We start from the raw sequence: 21,870 nt of genomic DNA, 5'->3' as shown, positions 1-21,870 counted from the left end.
TTGCCATTTTTTAAAAAAGTATCTTATTCAGTTTATTCAATGAGACAATGAGAGAGAAAGACGGAAACAGAAGAGAAAACGGAGAGCGAGGGAAATGGTAAAAAAAAAAAAAAAAAAAAAAAAAATGCAGCCTGATGAATAAAAGGAAGAATGGTGGGAAAGAGATAGGGAAGAATGAAGAAAGAGAACAAGAGGGAAGGAAGGGAGGAAGGCAAAGAAGGAGGAAGGACAAAAAGAAGGGAGGAAGATGGGAGAAAGGGAGTGAGGTTTTTCTTTCATTTGGGAAACATTTCAGTGGCTCTTCCTTGCCTTAAATGATGAAGAGATTCTCTCCACTGAACCCACCTCTACCTGTGTCTCTGCCTCCTGTGCACACCCTTTCTTCACCCTCACACTCAGTTCCCTTTGGCTATTGAAAATGCTCTGCTCTGTTTTGCTCCCATACCTTTGCATATGCTGTTTTCTTAAGTTGCCTTTCCACCAACTTTATTATCTTTGCTTGTTTGTTCCTGGCCTTGGCACTAAGTTTCTTTTTCATAGTTATACTAAAGATGTATTTTAATAGATGTATTTATGTAGAAACAGCAGTATCCTCACACATCACCAAGATTATGGCCAGGAGTCTTTCTTATTGTTTATGTAAAGTCATTTTTTTAAGATTAAAAAAACAGTATCTTCTCTCATAATTTGAAAAGAATTGTTAAAAAGTGCACATGTTAACTCAAAGAGTATAAATTTTACAATGCTATTTCAATCAAATAAACAATTTTCAGATTTGACTGCTCATCTTTCTGCAGGGGAAACAAAAATATTAAAGGGATATGAATTCATTGCCAATAAATCTTACAAAAACAACAATCAACCCATATGTTCTCTTTAGAGATAAAGATGAGAGGTTAATTCTAAGTATTAATAGAAAACTTTAAGGACACACAGCAGAAGGAGACTACCACAAATGATGGCAGCTGTCAATTAGTCTAAATGGAAAGAAGAGGTGAATGCCTATAAGGCCTCAAAAAGGGCAAGCATGGGGAACAGACCAATGGGGATGTGGTGGAGTGGGAAGTAGCCCTCAGGCAGAATTACTCATCCTCATTGCAGCTCCTCTGCTTGGAAATGCTTTCCCATTGTGGCCAATTTTTTTCAATTTTTATGCATAGATTTTTCTGACACTGTAACAATCAGAAATCTGAGACAAAAGATATATTGGGAAATGATGTATTGAGCTTCCATAACCCAATGTCATTTACCATTCAATTAAGTTGAAAATCTCCCTTTATTCTGATTCCTTAGCCTCCAAACTATCTTCTAATTATAGTTTAGCTTTCAGTGTAGTACTAAGTACAGGCAGAAAGAAGATAGGCTGACTACCCAAACACAAACATTCATACTTGCATTACTCTTTTATGTCATTGGTATTTTGACATGTCTCAATCTAATGATCTGAATTGTGAGAGCCCAAATATAAGATATTCACTTTGCTACCAAGGTGACTTTGGTCTGTAGCAAATTTACAAAGTTACCTGCCCAGTGAAGTCTCTGGCAGACCGCCAAGGGACTTTACCCAGTGACATCACTCTACTTAAACTAGGTACTATTATTATTGTTGTTGTTGTTATTATCAGTGCCTGTAGAAGTTGTTTATACATATTTTAGGGTGAATTATAAACATGACTGCTACACTGTTAACAAATTGAGAGAAGTTAGATACACTAAGACAATGAGATATTTGGTTGTATATATAAAACAGAGAATGAAATAAGAGATGAAGCCCAGAATGCCTGAGAACCAGGAAGTTCTGATAAATTGCTAGGGTGAGGAGTATGTGTGTGGGAACTTACTGTAGCATGATGAAATGGGTTATTCAGGATGAGAGGTAACAAACATAAAATAAAAATGTGAAAAATAAAGTGGAACAGTTTCGAAGATAATGTCAGCTAATTCAAAATGGTGCCTAGGAATAACTTTTACCCTAAGAAATAAATGAGTTATTTTTCCATATTTGCCATTCTCTCTTCTTGCACCTTTATTCCCTCCTCTTTTTTTTTTTTAATCACATGACTTTATCTTTCCAGAAGTAAAAATCCTGCTTTCGCTTTGAATACTTTACTTTTTTAGGCACATTGGAGAGTTTCAACACTGTTAGCAAAGAACACTTATAATTCCAGAAACTTCTCAAAATCAATCTTGTAATTTTAAAATAGAACTAATTGTCTTATGCGACCACACACTACCACCATGACTTTTGTCATGTTGTTCATAATTTTAATCAATGGATCATTTCCCACCCTGTAGTCCAAGGCAGACAACTGAGGTTCATCATTTTATCCTTCCTCTCCCTCCAGCTCTCAGCCAATAGTTTCTCAAAATTTTTTGTCCCTCATTCTTAATTACCTCTTACATATTCTTCTCTTATCCAGTCCCACTGTCCCTACCGTGGAACAAGTTTTCATTATCTCTTGTCTAGAGTATTTGAGTAAGAAGTCAATTGAGTCTATCTGCTCAAGGAGATTCATTTTAATGCAAGATGCAAAGAAGACCCAAAATGCAAAGACCAAATAAAAAATTGATCTGTGGTTTTATTTATTAATTCATTTAACAAATGAATCCGAGTGCCTACTTTCCATAGATTTGGTGCTGGGCAATGGGGATATATCAGTGACCAAAATAGATTATTTTTCTGCCCTTGGGGAGTTAAAATCTTACTTGAAAGAGATATATGATAAACAAACAAACAAACAAACGCAATGCTTACAGACTGTGATAAGGGCTAATTAGGAAATAATATGATGTCACAGTTAGAAGTGGGGATGAGGACAAAAGACAGACACAAGGAACAAAGATCTTTTCCTTGACTGAACTCTACTCTGGCTCCCCTGAACTTTTTCAACTAGGCCTGAGTTTTGGACTTCCATGTTTACCTCTGTACTGTCCAATTGTAGCAGGAATCCTGCTAAGTCAGTTTACCAGAACCTCTCACCCTTGCTATCTAGTCACCCTCCATGTCTAATTTGGTTCCTTATCCTCCACCATCTCCAAGGTGATGTCTGTTCACCCTGCCCTGTCTTCAGCAAAAATTCTGCTAAGTCGGTTTAGCCAGCATTCTCTCTTCACTATGATGTTTCCTCTTAATTACTTTTCACCTACTGACGCACACCCTGCTCCTTGGCTATAAATTCCCCCTAATTCATGCAGTATTTGAAATTGAGTCCAATCTCTCTCTCTCTTTTTTTTTTTATTATACTTTAAGTTCTAGGGTACATGTGAACAACGTGCAGGTTTGTTACATATGTATACATGTGCCATGTTGGTGTGCTGCACCCGTTAACTCATCATTTACATTAGGTATATCTCCTAATGCTATCCCTCCTGTCTCCCCCCACTCCACGACAGTCCCCACCCTGTGATGTTCCCCACCCTGTGTCCAAGTGTTCTCATTGTTCAATTCCCACCTATGAGTGAGACCATGTGGTGTTTGTTTTTCTGCCCTTGGGATAGTTTGCTCAGAATGATGGTTTCCATCTTCATCCATGTTCATACCAAGGACACGAACTCATCATTTTTTATGGCTGCATAGTATTCCATGGTGTATATGTGCCACATTTTCTTAATCCAGTCTATCACTGTTGGACATTTGGGTTGGTTCCAAGTCTTTGCTATTGTGAATAGTGCCGCAATAAACATACGTGTGCATGTGTCTTTAGAGCAGCATGATTTATAATCCTTTGAGTATATGCCCAGTAATGGGATTGCTGGGTCAAATGGTATTTCTAGTTCTAGATCCTTGAGGAATCACTACACTGTCTTCCGCAATGGTTGAACTAGTTCACAGTCCCACCAACAGTGTAAAAGTGTTCCTATTTCTCCACATCCTCTCCAGCACCTCTTGTTTCCTGACTTTTTAATGATTGCCATTCTAACTGGTGTGAGATGGTATCTCATTGTGGTTTTGATTTGCATTTCTCTGATGCCCAGTGATGATGAGCATTTTTTCATGTGTCTTTTGGCTGCATAAATGTCTTCTTTTGAGAAGTGTCTGTTCATATCCTTTGTCCACTTTCTGATGGGGTTTTTGATTTTTTTCTTGTAAATTTGTTTAAGTTCTTTGGAGATTCTGGATATTAGCCCTTTGTCAGATGAGTAGATTGTAAAAATTTTCTCCCATTCTGTAGGTTGCCTGTTCACTCTAATGGTAGTTTCTTTTGCTGTGCAGAAGCTCTTTAATTGGATCCCATTTGTCAATTTTGGCTTTTGTTGCCATTGTTTTTGGTGTTTTAGACATGAAGTCCTTGCCCATGCCTATGGCCAAAAAAGAGCCCGCATTGCCAAGACAATCCTAAGCCAAAAGAACAAAGCTGGAGGCATCATGCTACCTGACTTTAAACTATACTACAAGGCTACAGTAACCAAAACCGCATGGTACTGGTACCAAAACAGAGATACAGACCAGTGGAACAGAATAGAGCCCTCAGAAATAATACTACACATCTACAACCATCTGATCTTTGACAAACCTGAAAAAAACAAGAAATGGGGAAAGGATTCCCTATTTAATAAATGATGCTGGGAAAACTGGCTAGCCGTATGTAGAAAGCTGAAACTGGATCCCTTCCTTACACCTTATACAAAACTTAATTCAAGATGGATTAAAGACTTAAATGTTAGACCTAAAACAATCTCTTTCTCTTACTGAAAAATCCCCTTTCAGTGATCCCTATGCCTATTGTAATACCACCCTTTGAATAAAATCTTTCTTATTGTCTTAACAAATGCCATGATTTTTTTTTCTTTAATACAAGAATAGTCTTCAAAGCAATTTGAGAAAGAAATTTGAAATTGATACTCTGCTAATTCACTGTAGATGCCTCTGGGATCCTCCTAATACATCATTCTCTCATCACATTTTGAAGGAGCTTAATACACTCAAGCTATCTTCTGCGGTTGCAACCATACACTCTGGCACTATATTGTTACTGAAGTACATTTCCCCTATTATTTCTATTAGTCACTACATATTGTGTGCTTTAGTTTTTTTTTTAAATATGCATAGTTTAATTTGGTATATAAGAGACTTTCGGGAAAGCATACCACGGACATAAACTTATTTTCATAATTATATTCTAAATTTCATGGTAGAAGAGGCCCTTAGGTACATGTGACAATAAACAAATAATTGCTTCAAGGTTCATGTCTGTTCTTAAATAATTATATATTGAGCAACCTTTGATTCAGTTTCACAGTATTGCACGTTTGGATACTAACATTTCTGGTTATTAAACAATATCTTAAAAGCTAAAATCATTTGTTTAGAAATAATTGTGAAAGTGCATTATTGAAAACCAGAGATTAGTTTGAATCATCAGTTGTCCACAAAAGTGAGAAAAACAATTTTAAAAATAATGAGTTATTATGTAAAAAGATCAAATCGATTGTAACTTTTTAAATGTCATCTACTCTCAAGTTCAGTGTAGCCTTGAATCCTAGTAAAAGGTATTGAAGAGCCAAATGTCTGAAAGATTAAAACATTTTTCCAAAATATAACATACAGGAGGTTTAAAAAAAACCCAAAAAACAAGCTCTACTTTCATTGTAACCTCTCCTTAGTGTTAAAGGAAAAGGTAATATTTGACCAAGGAAGTTTAAGGGGCAAACTCATGTTAGAATGACTGGCTAATAGAAGTTAACTTCACCTCCCTTAATGTCTAACTGGCTCTTTAACACTCAGAGATTTAAGTGCTGGATTTAGAAAAGAAAAAAAAGAAAGAACTTTAAAAGGTGTTAACTCCATCTTGTGCCATAAAAGAGGAGATGTTTAATTAAGCCACTGGTAGTTCTTGGGTGGTTTTCAGTTTAGTTTTATACTTTTGAGATGAAAGGGTACATGCAAAATTATGTACAAAGTACCTTTTTGAAACTTTGGAAAGGTCAAGGAGAAAACAGCCGGATATCAAAAGCTGAACTTTTCAAGGTTTTTCTCTGATTTTTCTAAAACAAGATAGCCTCCTCCACCCCTTAATAGTTCTTCAAGGCCTTTTTGGTAGCCAAAATCTTTGTTCTTTTCTTTTAAGCAGCTTTGTAACAGAAGAACTAAAAATTAATTATGGCTGTGGAACTTTTACACAGAAGAGTTTAAAAAGCACAGACGTAAAGAAGGGAAAAAGATGAGGGCCCATTTCTCTTATATTGACAGGACTGGCTTCAAACAATGACCTTGAATCATAATCATCCTAATGAGCTCAGAATATTTCACTTTAACAAGTGAAACTATAATCAAATCAGTTTCTGAAAGCTCTACTAATGAGCATTTCCTTTGATGAAAACATAGTTAACTGTCTTAGTCTGCAGGAGGTGCACTACAGTAAGGGGCCAGCTCCTGACAACTCATTAACTGACCTGGGGAGAGAGTAATTTGAACACTTTTGATAAAAATTTCAAGGCTTTTTTTTAACTTAAATTACAATTCATGCACTTTTATAAATAGTATATTTTTTCTAAGTTGGGGGAAACTAGAGAGAAGACTTCAAAGCTGTGGAACAAAGTTTGTCTACCACATTTGGTCTGTTGGATCACCAGAACCAGGAAGCGAAAATATGTTTAATTAGCAACTGCTAACTCAGAGCCAATGCCTATATTGTATTTTTACAAGCTTTATTTTTATGCGTTGGTATGATGTTAAACGAACTTGGTGGAGCTACATTTTATAAGATTTAGAATTGAAAATTGGAAGTCACAATTATTTACTATGAGTCTGAACAAAGTCTTTTTAAAATACTTTCTCCGTCCAAACAAATCACTCAATTTACTTAAAGCAGCAAAATAGACGTAAATGAAAACCAAATGCAGAAATGTGACTTGCCTTTTTTTCATTACTCCTCAAAAATCTGCCCCCCCCCAATAAATTTATCATTTTAACTACTGTTCTGCTGTATTCGGCATTAAGAAATGATCTCTCTCTCTCTTTCTCTGCAGAGCAGGCTTGCTGTCAAAGCAGAATGTAAAACAGAAGAATAGTTCAGCTGTTTTAAGTATCACTGGAAGACAGATCTTCGTTGCTTCAGAGGGCCCATTCCTTGTCTCCTCCCTCTGCCAAGCTTCCCTTTGCTTTTCAGGGGTGTTCTACTTATTTTATATTTGTCATATTTTCTTCCTGTGTTCTGCAAGGCAAACCACAGAGATGGTTTGTGTCATAGGCACGTGAGACACTATTCTCAACTTGTCAAGTGTTTAATCTCTTTCTCTTTCTAGCTCTCTCTTGCTCTCTGTCTCCCTTTTGCCTCAGATTGAGATAGAAAAATATTTCCAATATTTTGGCATGCAAGTTATTGGACAGAGACAGGACATTGACAAAAAGAGGTTTTTATTTTAACTTCTCAAAATTATCCCTCCCTTTCTCTAAGCAGCTTTAAAAAGACATGCGACAGCTGTAAAAAAAGTATTCATTTTGATCTCGTGTATACGTATGGCATGTGTAATATGTATGGTAGATTCTTGTTATTTGCAGCAGTTCTGTTCTATAAAGTCACAATGCACTCTGAATTAACAAACATTGGATACTGCATCATTGCTCCTGTGGGAAATACAGGGTTAAGTTCCTGCTTACCTCTGGTCAAAACATTTTTGTCAACTGATTAATACATAATCTTGTTTTATGTGTTTCTGTTTAAATACATTGTACTTAATATATGTTATTAATATAGTAACATCGAACTCATAGCCATGTTAAAAAATATTATTCTGAAACTTGTTAAAATGGTAAGGAAGACTTTATTCAAGATATCGCAGAAGGGGCATTGCAATAGGGAAGAGAGAGCAGGCTCAATGCCAAATATAGCAAGGACAAGTGGTGATTTATCGGCAAGGAGGAGGGGAAGAGGTTCACTGAATGAAAAATTGCTAAGAGGAAACTAAGAGAACAGGAGGATTTTTTGCTAAGTTGGCCTAACAAGATTCTAGTTAAAGACAGGCCAAGGACTTCTTTGTTACAGGTGAGAGACAGGAACCTGATCAGATAGATATAAGGGTGGAGAAATTCTCCCTAAACTGACTTAGCAGAATTATTTGCTAAGACTGGACTGGGCAGGCCAAAGATGAGACGGGGCCAACATTGAGGTCTAATCAGAATGAAGGCTCGTATTCGCCTGACTAAAGTTTGGTCATAGAGAATCTTTGTCAAGCCAATGGCACTATAACTTATGCCTAAACAAAACATACCTAATACTTGTATTTTTTTCCATAAAGCAATTCACAGCCTTCTTGCACTTGGGAAAAATGGAGAGCTCTTTAGCACTGTAATTGAGTGAAATTTTAAACAACAAAATCACTAACAAAAAGCACAAAAATGTGAAAAATGCTGCACGAGATAGACTGACCATGAAAAGGACACTTGTTTACAGTATGAAAGCTGGGACAAGAAGGCTGAGGGTCCTACCTCCACTGGGAAAGTGTGCTTCGGGTGACTCAACTACTTTACCGCTCTGCATAAAATGTGCACACATGAACACAAAAACACATAGGTATGGATTCTGGGGTTACAAATACATTTTAGCTAGTAGGGGGAATCTCAAATAATGAGGATTGACTGTACACACAAACATGCACACACACATATATCTATACCTACATCCAAATCTATATGAATATCTATTTCTGTATCTGTACATATATCTATATATAATCCATATCTGTATCTATTTGAAGAACGCTAGCCTTTTTGATTAAATAATATCAATGTTTAAGAAAAAAAGATAAGATTTGGAGTCTGATATTTTTATTTGGGGCTGGGGGGAACCACTTCTGGAATACTAGAAAATTCAACCCAATATAAACTAAGCAACAAACTTGCAATGTTAGCCTGATAATTCCATAATTGATTTAAGAATATCCTAAATCAGTTTATATTCAACAAACATCTAACTTTCTAAATTAGAATAATGTATTATTGTTTTTCCTAATAAGTTCCTACAATTATATTCAATACTATCAACTCAGCAAAGTAAAAATTAGTGAATGCCTTAAAGCTAAAAACTGGTATTTACAGATTCGATCCAATGCAGGCATGGTGGCTCATGCCTGTATTCCCAGAGTTTTGGGAGGCCAAGTTGAGAGAGTCACTTGAGGCCTGGGGCTCAAGACTAGTCTGGGCAGCATAGCGAGATCACATCTCTAGCAAAAATTAACTTGGTGTGGATGTGTGCACCTATAGTTCTGGTTATCTACACAGGAGGCTGAGGCAGGAGGATCGATCACTGGGGCCCAGGAGTTTAAATTTATAGTAAGTCATAATCACACTACTGCATTCCAGCCTCTGCAACACAGCAACACAGTGAGACCTTGTCTATAAAGAAATAAAGAAAGAAAGAAAGAAAGAAAGAAAGAAATATTATATCCAATGTGAATGCCATCACTAACTGCAACAGTGTGAGATTCTAATATCAAACAGTGTTTGAACTAGGGAGAAGCCCCTCTTCCGCTTACATCCTGGGCCATCTCTGTGTTGGTCTATCCCATTATTTCTTCAGTCAACCTTCTTTCAGTAACTTCTTCTGTAACTTCAGTAACTTCTTCTTTCTTTCTTCAGTCATAGACAGAGGGTTTGCTTTCTCAATCTGTTAACCTGACAGCAGAAAACAGAGGTAGCCTTTTTTGGAAAATAAGAAAGGTCAGGCAGAAGTCATCCCCTTCTAACAGTCCCACAATAGTGCCTCTGGAGCAATAGGGGCAGCTGGCCAGATGCCCACATCCTGCGTATGCCCCTTTCTGGTCTATAAACAAGATTTTACTATAAATATCTAGAGTGTAGAAGCTGTTTCCAGTTAATCCAATAAAACTTGTACCCTAAGCTTCTCCTTCATTACACACAATCAGAACAATTTTGCCAATTCACGCATTATCCTAATTTACTCAAATTCTCAGTTGCGTTTGTCAACCATGCTAGAGAGCTTTTCTCCCTTATGAAGACTCTAAGCAGCTTTATGACATCATAGAAACTCTACAATTTCCACATCTCCCTCTTTTTTTTTGGAAGGATGTGCCCTAATGTGAGCAACTTATGTTTTCCCTTCCAAGGGGAATGCTATCTAAACACAATTATTAGAGGTGAATGGAAGTAGTTTGGGTACAAGGAGGTCCACAAGGAAGAGGGAGATGAGACAAGGCTCTTGTAGAGACTATGGCCACCTCCTTTGTGTGTTTGACCAGATGGGAAAGGAAATTCAACTCTATGGGTGTAAAGAATAAGAGACCCAAGATCTTGAGCACACAGTCTTTTTTGTGCTCTGTGTAATTGGTAAAGCACTGGGAAGAAAGGTTTGAAGATTGTGAAATGTATTACATCTTTTGGAATATGAAATAATTCTGCTAGTAGTTTATGGAAATCTAACAGAAATAATTTTTTGCCTGTTCTAAACATTTTTCATGGATTTTTCTCACTTTTTTATAATTTATAAAAGGGAATCCCTCTGTTGTTCATATAATTTTTACAGGGACTTTGAATAAAATAGTTGATACACTTACTAATGTACCTATAAATAAATATGCCTTCTCTCATATGACAATAAGTTCATATATCAGGAGAAAATATATAAATTCTTATTTTGATAATTTTTTCTAGATGCCTCTTCAAAATGGTTGTATCAATTTATAGTTGTATTAACTTGTTCAAAGTTCTAGCTGCCCTATAACCTACCAGAACCTGGTGTCATGAGATGTTTTGAAAATTTCCAAGCTGATAACTGAAGAATGTTGCTTCCTTGCATTTTAAATTTTTATTTAATTATTGTTAGTGAAGGTAGAAAGTAGTTTTGCACTATCTGAAAAGTTAGGCAACATTACTTTGGGACTAGATCCATAGCAGGAGCTCACAAAAAGAGAAAATGAGCAATTGGTAATGTCCAAATTTGAGTTTCTGAATAAACACTTACAGTGAAAATATGTTTGGTTTTATTCTTTATATTTCTCTGTGAAAGTTTTAACACTCTCTATCCAAACTCCGAACCCTACACCCAGAAATCAATTTCAGTATTTGCTAGACTTTTCTATGTAGTGTTTATAGCCTGATACTTGACAGACATTTCCTTTTGTCCTAAACGCAATGAAAGGAGAGATTAAATTCGCACTGTACTCCATATGTTTACATTTCGTGTACTTTTTAATGATAGTTTACTCATTCTTTGGCCACAGTCCACCAGAAATGTCAGGTACATAAATTAGCTATCAGGCAGCACACAAAGGCTGACATTTACAGGGTGCCTTGATGTTCTAAAACCCAACAAGTATTAACTGAAAAGGTACATAAAAAACTGGTCAAAAAATGGAAATTTACATACTTACGCTAAAACACACACACACACACACACACCATTAATGAAAAATTACTAGCGTACATTTTAAACAAACAATAAAAATCAACTGTGGCGTCAGTAGTAATATCTCCTTTGTCATTTTTGATTATGTTTATTTGGGTCTTCTCTTTTGTTCTTTATTAGTCCAGCTAGTGGTCTATCAATTTTATCTCTTCTTTCAAAGAACAGACTTTTGGTTTCATTGACTTTTAATTGTATGGGTTTTTGTATCTCAATTTTATTCTGTTCAAAGACAGTTTTGGTTGTTTCTTTTGCTAAATTTGGAGTTGGTTTACTCTTGTTTTTATGAACACATATATGCACACAAACTAGAAAACACAGAAGAAATGGGTTTTCTTCTGGACACAGGCTGTGTCCTAAGATTCAAACAGGGAGGAAAGAAACCCTGAAGAGACCAATAACAAGGTCCAATATCAAATCAGTAGTTAAAAGCCTATCACCAAAAAAAGCTCTGGACCAGACAGATTCACAGCCAAATTCTACAAACAAATAAAGAAGAGCTGGTACTAATCCTACTGAAAATATTTCAATAAATCAAGGAGGAAGGACTCCTGCCTAGCTCATTCTATGAGAACAGCATCATTCTGATATCAAAATCTAGCAGAGACACAGTAAAAAAGAAAACTTTAGGCCAATATTCCTGATGAATATACATGCAAAAATCTTCAACAAAATACTAGCAAACCAAATCCAGCAGCACATGAAAAAGCGAGTTCATCATGATAAAGTAGTTTTTATTCCTGGGATGGAAGATTGGTTTAACATACACAAATCAATAAATGTGATTCCTCACATAAGCGAACTAAAAACAAAAACCACATGATTATCTCAATAGATGTGGAAAAGTCTTTCAATAAAATTCAACACCTCTTCATGTTAAAAACTTCCAACAAACCAGGTATTGAAGGGATATACACCTCCAAATAATAAGAGACACCTATGATAAACCCACAGCCAACATCGTCTAGATTGGGCAAAAGCTTGAAGCATTCCCCTAGAAAACTAAAACAACATAAAGATGCCCATTTTCACCACTCCCATTCAGCGTAGTTCTGGAAGTCCTAGCTACAGCAATCAGGCAGGAGAAAGAAGTAAAAGGCATTCAAATAGAAGATTGAAAGTCAAACTATCTCTCTTCACAGATGATACGATTTTATACCTAGGAAACCCCATAGTCTCCCCAAAGTCTCCTAGATCTGATAAACATCTTCAGCCAAATTTCAGCATACTAATTGATGTATAAAAATCAGTAGCATTTCCATACACCAATAATGTTCAAGCTGAGAGCAAATCAAGAGTGCAATCCTATTCACAATAGCCACAAAAAGAATAAAATACCTGGGAATACAGCTAACTATGGAGGTGAAAAATCTCTACAATTAGAATTATAAAACTGCTGAAAGAAATAAGAGGCAACATAAAGAAACTGGAAAACATTCCATGCTCATGGATAGAAATAAATCAATATGTTTTAAATGGCCATACTACCTAAAGCAATTTACAGATTCAATGCAATTTCTATCAAATTATCAATAACATTTTTTCACAGAATTAGAAAAAATAATTCTAAAATTCATATAGAACTAAAAAATGCCTGAATACCTAAGGCAATCCTAAGCAAAAGTTTGCTGGAGACATCGTGCTACCAAAATAAAGCCACACACCTGCAGCCATCTTATCTTCAACGAAGTTGACAAAAATAAGCAATGGGGAAAGGACTCCCCACTCAATAAATGGTGCTGAGGTAGCTGGCTAGTCATGTGCAGAAGAACAAAACTGGACCCCTATTTTTAACCATGTACAAAAATTAACTCCAGTGATCAAAGATTTACCTGAAAGACCTCAAACTATAAGAATGTTTGAAGATTGTGAGCTTTTTTTGGTGGTAGGCTTTTAATTACTGATTTAATTTTGGAACTTGTTATTGGTCTCTTCAGGGCTTCTTTCCTTCCGGGTTGAATCTTAGGACATAGTATCTTTCCAGAAGAAAACCCATTTCTTCTATGTTTTCTAGTTTGTGTGCATATACGTCTTCATAAAAACAAGAGTAAACTAACTCCAAATCTAGCAAAAGAAAAGAAACAACCAAAACGAGCATTGAGCTGAATAAAATTGAGATACAAAAACCATACAATAAAATAGGAAACACCATTTTGAACACTGGCCTTGGGATATAATTTATGACTAAGTCCTCAAAAGCAATTGCAACAAAAGCAAAAATTGACAAGTGGGACCTTGTTAAACTAAAGAACTTCTGCACAGCAAAGGAAACTATCAACAGAGTAAACAGACAACTTACAGAATGGGAGAAAATTTTTGTCAACTATGCATCCAATAAAGGTCTAATATCCAGAATCTGTAAGGAACTTAAACAAATTAACAAGCAAAAACAAACAACAACCTCACTGAAAAATGAGCAATGGACACATGCTCATGTGTCTTCTCAAAAAAGACATAAACGTGTCCAACAAGCATATGGAAAAAATGCTCCATATCAATAATCATTAGAGAAATGAAATCAAAACCACAATGAGACCATCTCACAGAAGTCAGAATGTCTAATATTAAAAAGTCAAAAAATAACAGATGCCAGTGAGGTTACAGAGAAAAGGGACACTTACACACTGCTAGTGGGAATGTAAATTAGCTCACTACCCTAGTGATGAAATAATTTGTGCATCAAACCCCAGCGACGTGCAATTTACCCATGTAACAAACCTGCCCGTATACTCTCTGAACCTAAAATAAAAGCTGGAAAGAAAAAAATAATAATAAACTCACACACTTTTGGTTTTTATTTGATACCTGGTCAAAGCCATGATTTTAGATTAAATCTCAAAATAATGTTTAATGAACATGGTAGTCGTAATTGTTTTTGTGTTTTAAAACAACTTACAGATTTATTTTAATAAAGCTCTTTTGTTTGTTTTTTGGTTTTTGGTTTTTGTTTTTAGATGAAGTCTCACTTTGCCGCCCAGGCTGGAGTGCAGTGGCATGATCTTGGCTCACTGCAACCTCTGCCTCCCGAGTTCAAGCAATTATCCTGCCTCAGCCCCGCTAGGAGCTGGGATTACAGGCATGCGCCACCACGCCCAGCTAATTTTTGTATTTCTAGTAAAGTCAGCCTTTCACCATGTTGGTCAGGCTGGTCTCAAACTGCTGACCTCATGATCCACCTGCCTCAGCCTCCCAAAGTGCTGGAATTACAGGCGTGAACCACCGCGCTGGGCAATGAAGCTCCTCTTTGTATCTAGAATAATTTTCAAGGAATTTTGTTGTTTCCTTTTCACAGATTTATTTAAAATTGAAATTATTTTTATGAGATGTAATGTTTCCTTTTTAAATATATTTCGATACCCAAAAAAGTGTGGCTATTATTGACAAATGAGAAAGAACTTTGTACTTTCTTAATCAGTTGGCTTCCTTAATTGAATACTATTTTTGTCTTTTCCTCTCATTTTGCTGGTAATCAAAACCTATATAAAATAGATAGTGGGGACCACTAGTACAACAACTGTATATGAATTAAAAGTCAAATATTAGAAGAGAAAAATTATATATCACTTAGAAAAATTTTAGAATTCTTAATGAAAAAATACATTGAATGTTTTGGAACACAGGACAATCCATTAAAAAATAAACAAAGAACATGAACAGGAATTCATGAAAGAACTAACACAAATACTAAATAAACAAAATTAAGTTTAAATTTGCCACTTATAGAAATCAAAACAGAAAATTGTATTTTACCTATCAGATTAGAAATCACTGAAAGTAATGATAAAACTCAGTGTTGGTCAGGTAGAGGTGTTGGAATTATTTATACATCATTGGGAGAAGTCTCAATCTATAATCTTTCTTGATATTAACTTTATAAAATATATCATCAAAATTCTTAAAACATTTATACCTAGAAGCATTACTTCTAGTAATTAGGCCTAAGTAAATAAATGATAGACATACAAGAATGGTTACTATAGTCAAGCTTATAATAACTGATGTAAAATAAAAACACTTAAATGTATATTAATGTGGTTCTAGGTAGTAGAGAAATCCTAAACAATTTATGAGTAAGACTGATTTCATTTCATTGATATGAAAAGGTATGTTCAAAATGCAGGTACCAGAAAACCATGTACAGTATCCCTTTAGTGTTAAAAATGACTTGCACACTTACATATGTATATACATTTGTTTGTTCATGTGTCTTTGCCATCTCATATATTTACAGACAATTTCTAGGAAAATTCATAAAAGATGTTAACAGTGCTTATGTCAGCAATCTGGTGACTGATGGAACAAAGATTGTAAGGGGGAAGATAACTTTTACTTTCTGTCAGTGCTCTCCAAATTGTCTGGCAGCCTTAAGTTCAGCACTATTATGCTCTTCATACAAACTACTATTTAAAATAAACTATATTATAACAAAAAGTAGAAATGGCCACTTACTCTGCATTACCCCATGTACCATTTCAAATAGTCTTTTTCTACTTTTTCTCAGTCCATAACTTAAAATATACCTAATACTTTAACTTCTAACCTATTGGATCTACTTCTCTAGAATTATACCAAATTATCCTCTCTCTTCAAGAAAGAGAAAGCATTTTAAAATGTGAACTTTTATAAGATCTTATTATTTTCTTCTCCAGGTTAGATGTGCCCAATTTCTTAAACACCGTGGTTTCCAATCTTTTCAACATTCCAGTCACCCTCTAGGTGTAACCCACCTTTTCAGCAACTCTTAAAATGTAGCCTACAGAAACGAATGTAATATTCAAGACACGGTCGGAGCAGTTCAGATTATAGTGAAACTATTGCCGTCGTTGAACTTGACTCTGTGCCTCTATTAATGCAGTTTAAGAATGCATTAACTTTTTAAGCATCTGTTAACACCATATTGACTCATATTGAGCAGGGAGTCAAATAAAACCACAGGAATTTTGCCATAGATTTTCCTATCCTGTAAATGTGCAATAAACAAGAATTTACAATAGCCCAGTAAAATTTCATTTTATTAGTTTCAGCCCATAGTTCCAATCTACAAAGACTTTTTTTTTTTAGGCATGCAGCTATCATCTAAACTAATAGCCACCCTTTCCGGCTTTGCATTACCTGCAAAAGTGCTAAGCATTTCTTCTTTCACCATTCTAACCATGGATCGAACTGCTGAACAAAAGAAAGCCAAGTGGGGGGTCCAAATTTTAGAGATCTTCATCAAGTTTACATCCATCTATTACTAAATACTCTTCAGATATCTGTTCAATTAGTTATGGAAAAGACAGGCTACTCATTTTTTCATATTGTCTTTAAGAATGTTAAGAGAATCTTCATGGAATGTCCTATATAAATATAGATACACATTGCTGTGGCTTTTCTTAACAAACCGTTTTTCAATTGACATACAGGATATACTGTTAGATACACACACAAAAATGGAATGTATTACCACTTGGAATGTCTTCTAGAGGTATAAATCCTAATTCTGTGAGCCTGAACTTTTCAGCTCCTACTTGTTAACAATAAAATTATCTTCTCAATTCTGTTTATATAAGTCAACTTTAGTTGTATATTTCTCCCTCTTGAAGTTCATGAGAAACAATCATTAATGTGGTAGGTAGTGGTGTGTAGTAATTAAAAGCACGGACCCTAGAACCAAAGCTGCCTTGTTTTAAAACCCAGCTCCACCACTTAATGTTATGGTACCTTAAGAAAATTACTCAAACAAGCTGTGCCTTTGTTACCTTATCTATAAAATGGTGATAATAGTATTTCTGACAAAGGGATAAAATGTGTTAATATATGTAATGCCCTAAGAAAAAACACTTGTACCTAATAAGATCTAAGTAAGTATAATTACTAACATTGTTATGACATTTTCAAGAGAAAAAAACGACTATAAGAGCAAAGCCATAATTCTGACAAGTTGATATTTTTCTTAAATTAATTCATTCTGTGCCTTACAAACAATACATTTATTTCTGGCTCCTAAATACTTACACACGCATACACACACACACATACACACACACCTTTTACCACATTACAATAATTCTATCTATTCACTGAAATAGTGCAGAAACATTTATCACTATTACCACCATTCTTACTAAGAAGCTGAAATTATTCCTGGACTACTGTTATAAATTCTAATAAGAAAGTTAAGAGGGCTATTGGTGGGGTGGTGAGAGGATGTGTCTGGAGCTCTGAAAATTCAGGGGTCTTGTAGAAACCTATACCTCTATTTCCATGGTTTTTATAGCTCACACCATGCTGACCACCATATCACTGGCAACACTGTAATTCAGGGACTGGAAAATAAGGTGGAGGTCACCTCCTTCAGCATGGTTTATGATCTCTCCATTGTCTGATTTTCCAAGAAGACTCTGGACACTGCTCTCTAATACATCTAGTACACACCACACTTGGCCCAACTTCCACTCACTTCAGTCTGATTTCAGTCACTTCCCTCCAGACACTTGGAAATTTTAACAATTCCTCCATTTCCAAGGTTATCTTTCCTGGGACACAAGACTTTATGTTTCCCTTTGCCCCTTTTTCAAAATCTTGCCAATCTCTTTACCTCGCATTATAACTGACACTGATTTTGCTCAACTTTGAACATTTCACTCCTTGGAAAGGTGAGCTGAATTTAGACCAAAGTAGAAAAATGAACCTAAGAGCAACATGTCAGCAAAAGACTCTTTCTAACCCTTAGCAAGTAGGAAAATGGGAACTAAATGTAAGAATCAACAGTGTTAACAATTTCTGCATATATTCAGCAATGATTTATTGATCAGTAAACACTATGATAGACGATAGAAACAAAAAGTAAATAGAATTTAGTGCCAGTTTTCAAGAAAGTTAAATATAGCAAAGGAGACGCATGCAATTAATGATATTATAATGTGATAAATACCATAAAAGCAAAGAAGATAAATTCTTAATTATGAAACTAATGTGTGTAGGTTCTATAAAAATTAATCTTTATTCGCAAAAGCAAATGCCTCCATTGTATGGGTGGACATACAAACCTATTCAAAGAAATCACATCTTTAAAGCCCTGCTCCTCAAATTGTGGTCTCCAGGCCAACAGCATCTGCATCAACCCGGAGCTTATGAGAAATGCAAAATCTCAGGTCCCACTGCAGACCCACTGAATATAAATCTGACATTAATTAAATCTCCTGATGATTCCTGGGCACATTAAAATTTGAGAAGCACTACACTAAAGCAAATCTTAACTTGGTGCAAGCAGTGGCTTTGACAAAAGCTGAAACCTGGCTCCTATTTCAAACATGCTATAGGAGAGTGAGTTGGTAGCTTCTTAGGGGAGTATTCTTCCAGTGCTCAGCACGTCGTAGGTACTCAATAACTGTTTATTGACTGAATACAAAACTGAAGGACTAAAGCAATGATTAAAATCACTTATGAGTAATGTTTCTAATACTGTTTCGAGCATGAAAGACAAAAGGAAGGAGTGAAGTAATAGCATTAAGTAACCCAACATGTTAAAGCAGTCATTTTAAACCACACTTTGAGTATTTTCAATTAAATAAGAAAAAAATACAAACAGAAGGCATTCAGTGTTGTGTTGATTTGAAATTGAATTTTAGCTTAATTCTACTTATTAATGTAGGAGAACTAAAATTTTGGGTAACATTTTGAAATTTTTATTATCTTTATTAACTATTTCAAAAATATAAGTTAATGCTAGAAGGGACGTTGGCTGTTGCTAATTTCATAGTTATGTAAATCAGCAGTGTGGGATTTAAGGTGTCAACATATAACAAAAACTCAATGTCTTCTAACATGACATATCAACAAGCGCATATGAATTAGAAAGCCACACGCCACACGATTCCAAAGAGCCACATTAAATCCACCTATGCTAAAAGAGGGTCAATTAATTCCAATAAGAAGCAAAGCATGCGTTTTAATTATTTCACATGTTAAAACATAAAATGGGAACACATATAAAGCTTTTGGTAAAGAAGGGCAATGCTTTCAGAAAAATATAGAGACATTTTTAGAATTAATTGCTTGATTCTAATTAAAAGAATATAACCGTTAGAGGCACAGTGGCTACTGAAACTCTGATTTTATTTGCATACATTAGTATGACAAATGAATCTTCAGACAAAGCTGATTTTATTTTATTAAAATACAAAAGATCTTAAACTTTTCCTCAAATATGTGTTTACCTATATCACAAACCAGTTAAATGGTGTTCTTAGTTTTATAGCAACTAAATAGCCATGACGCTTAATATCAACAATCTCAAAAACACCTGAAAGTAGAACCCTGAAGCAGCCTATATATTAGCAGAAGATACAAATGTATTTCCACCTTTTTAGCAAAGTGACGTATTACAAATTATCCCCAGTGGCACCTGCATCCTAGATCCTCAGGCGCAACTTAAGAGGATTGTCATGTAATTATAGCAAGGTAAAAGTTTATCTCACCATTAAAAATGAGCTTTGCGCTGGGCAAGGAAGAGGGACCACTTGAGTCCAGGAGTTTGAGACCAGCCTTTGCAAGGTAGTAAGACTCCATCGCTACAAAAAAAAAAAAAAAAAAAAAAAAATTTAAAAATTAACCAGGCGTAGTACCACATGCCTGTGTTTCTACCTACTCAATCATTTGAGCCCGGGAGGGTGAGGCTGTAGTGAGCCATGATTGTGCCACTGCACTTCAGCTTGGGTGACAGAGTGAGGCCCTGTCTCAAAGAAATTAAAAACAGAGCTTTGTAACAGTCAAAGCCATCTAAAAGCAAAAGGTTATCTAATTTGGTAGATATTTTTCTGTAAGAGGAGGATTTCACCCAGAAATCACCATGATACTCTGGTGTGTATTAAACCACTAGCTTTGTACAAAATAAATGAGTTTTCTTTCAATTCTTAAATAATTATTACATCTAGTACACAAAACTCAACATTTTGGACTCATGTTCTAACTCAGAACAACTATAGTTTGTCCCCTCTTTCTGTGTCACACTGTACTTGTTTACTAGAAGTGTATTATTTCTCTATCTTCAGTCTCCATGATTTTATTTAATTACAGGGCTTGATAGCATGATAAATAATAGGTGACTACCTCAATTGTGCTTTTCTTCTCTCTCCTCATCCCAATTGTGAATTAAGGCCAGTATTTCACATTAAGTGCAAATGGATCACTGTATATCTAGCAGATGTTTTAGAAAGCTCATAAAAGCATGTGTTCACTTCCCTTTGCCCCACCCCTTAGTTGAATCCTGAAATACTCTCTAGAAGAAGGTGGGGTGGAAATAAAGTCCCTTTTAATAACTAGACCCAAACACTGAATAAAATACACCTATAAGGAAGACTTTCAGAATGATGTCTATCTAATCCTCTGCAATTCTGCAATTTCTGGATGAACTGTGTGCTTTTATAGATTGCAGAAAATAAACATGCTTCCTTCTTTCTCCTCCTCGTCCTTCTCTTAATCTTGCTCTCATCTTTCTTCTTTTTGAAAAGTGGTTGCTGAAAAAAGTAAGAGAAAAGAAAGAGAAAGAAAATAGAGTTATCTCTGTTTCTCTCTCTCTTTGACCTTTAAAATATCTATTTATAGATAATAAATGTCACTGTTTACAAAGTAGTTAATTGGGCAATGAAAGAGAGAGACATAATTTTGTAAAACCTAATTTGGCCTTTGAGAGTCTCAGCGCTCATAGGAAACCCATGTCAAAGTTTCAGAAATGTCTGTTAATGTATTTAGTATATAAATGTTATTGACAGCCAACTCTTCCAATGCTGCCATAATTACTGATATTAAAGGTCTTGTAGCTATTTATATATGTATTTTTGTATAACATGTAGTACTTTTTCCATCTAATAGTGATTGTTCAAATCCTTGAATCGTAAAGGATGGTTATCTAGCTGCCCTTTCAACATGAGAAACCGGACAATGAAATATTTTCACTTTTAAATACACAATCATGCTTTGAGTGCTAAAAAGCACAAGTAGGTCAAGAACCATTTATCTAAGGTATTTATTTGAGGGTGACAGCAAATTCAAGCTGAAATTTAAAGACCCTTATGCAACCACTCTGGATTTCCTATGTAAGTACAAAAATATTTGGAGAAAAGTTCCATTTTCAATTTTAAATGTGCCTTGGGGACTACGACAATCTATTACTAGACTTGCAAAAAAATTTGAAGCTTATAAATACTTTGGCAAAATTTTAAACTATATAGATGGCATATATGGTGAGGGAACCCAAAGGAATGCAACTCAAAACTACAAAACTGCCAGAGAGATAGAAATCTACCAACAAAATCTCACCATTAATGAGAATATCATTTTCAATCCCAAAGCTCTTATTTCTAGTACTAAATAACATTATTCTATATTACTAATTTTTTACTGTCCTATAGGTGATGGTGAAAAAGAAAGGTAGGTAAACAAAAGGTAGTTGGTAAAAAAAGAAAAAAACATTACCGAAATTACCAAATATTATAAATGCGTCTAAAGCAATCTACTAAGACAAAGG

At 35.2% G+C, this 21,870-nt stretch overlaps 1 protein-coding gene across 6 annotated transcripts in view; it reads right to left on the bottom strand.

Annotated features, from left to right (window-relative positions):
* Positions 1 to 21,870, bottom strand: part of LOC129028678 (golgin subfamily A member 6-like protein 1) — a 112,251-nt gene that overhangs the window by 77,742 nt on the left and 12,639 nt on the right. The window contains exons 4-7 of one of the 6 annotated variants that reach the window (XR_010124071.1): positions 20,691 to 20,860; positions 19,823 to 19,915; positions 9,475 to 9,613; positions 374 to 7,154 (exon numbers count right to left, since the gene is read on the bottom strand). The gene's annotated coding sequence lies outside the window, so the exon portion shown is untranslated. The other 5 variants (XR_010124069.1, XR_010124072.1, XR_010124068.1 and 2 more) reach the window with 5 other exon arrangements.

The sequence above is a fragment of the Pongo pygmaeus genome, chromosome 16, assembly GCF_028885625.2.
Source record: "Pongo pygmaeus isolate AG05252 chromosome 16, NHGRI_mPonPyg2-v2.0_pri, whole genome shotgun sequence".
Lineage (NCBI taxonomy): Eukaryota > Metazoa > Chordata > Mammalia > Primates > Hominidae > Pongo > Pongo pygmaeus.
The sequence above is the reverse complement of the archived record's forward strand: the minus strand, read 5'-3'. Positions and strand labels throughout refer to the sequence as shown.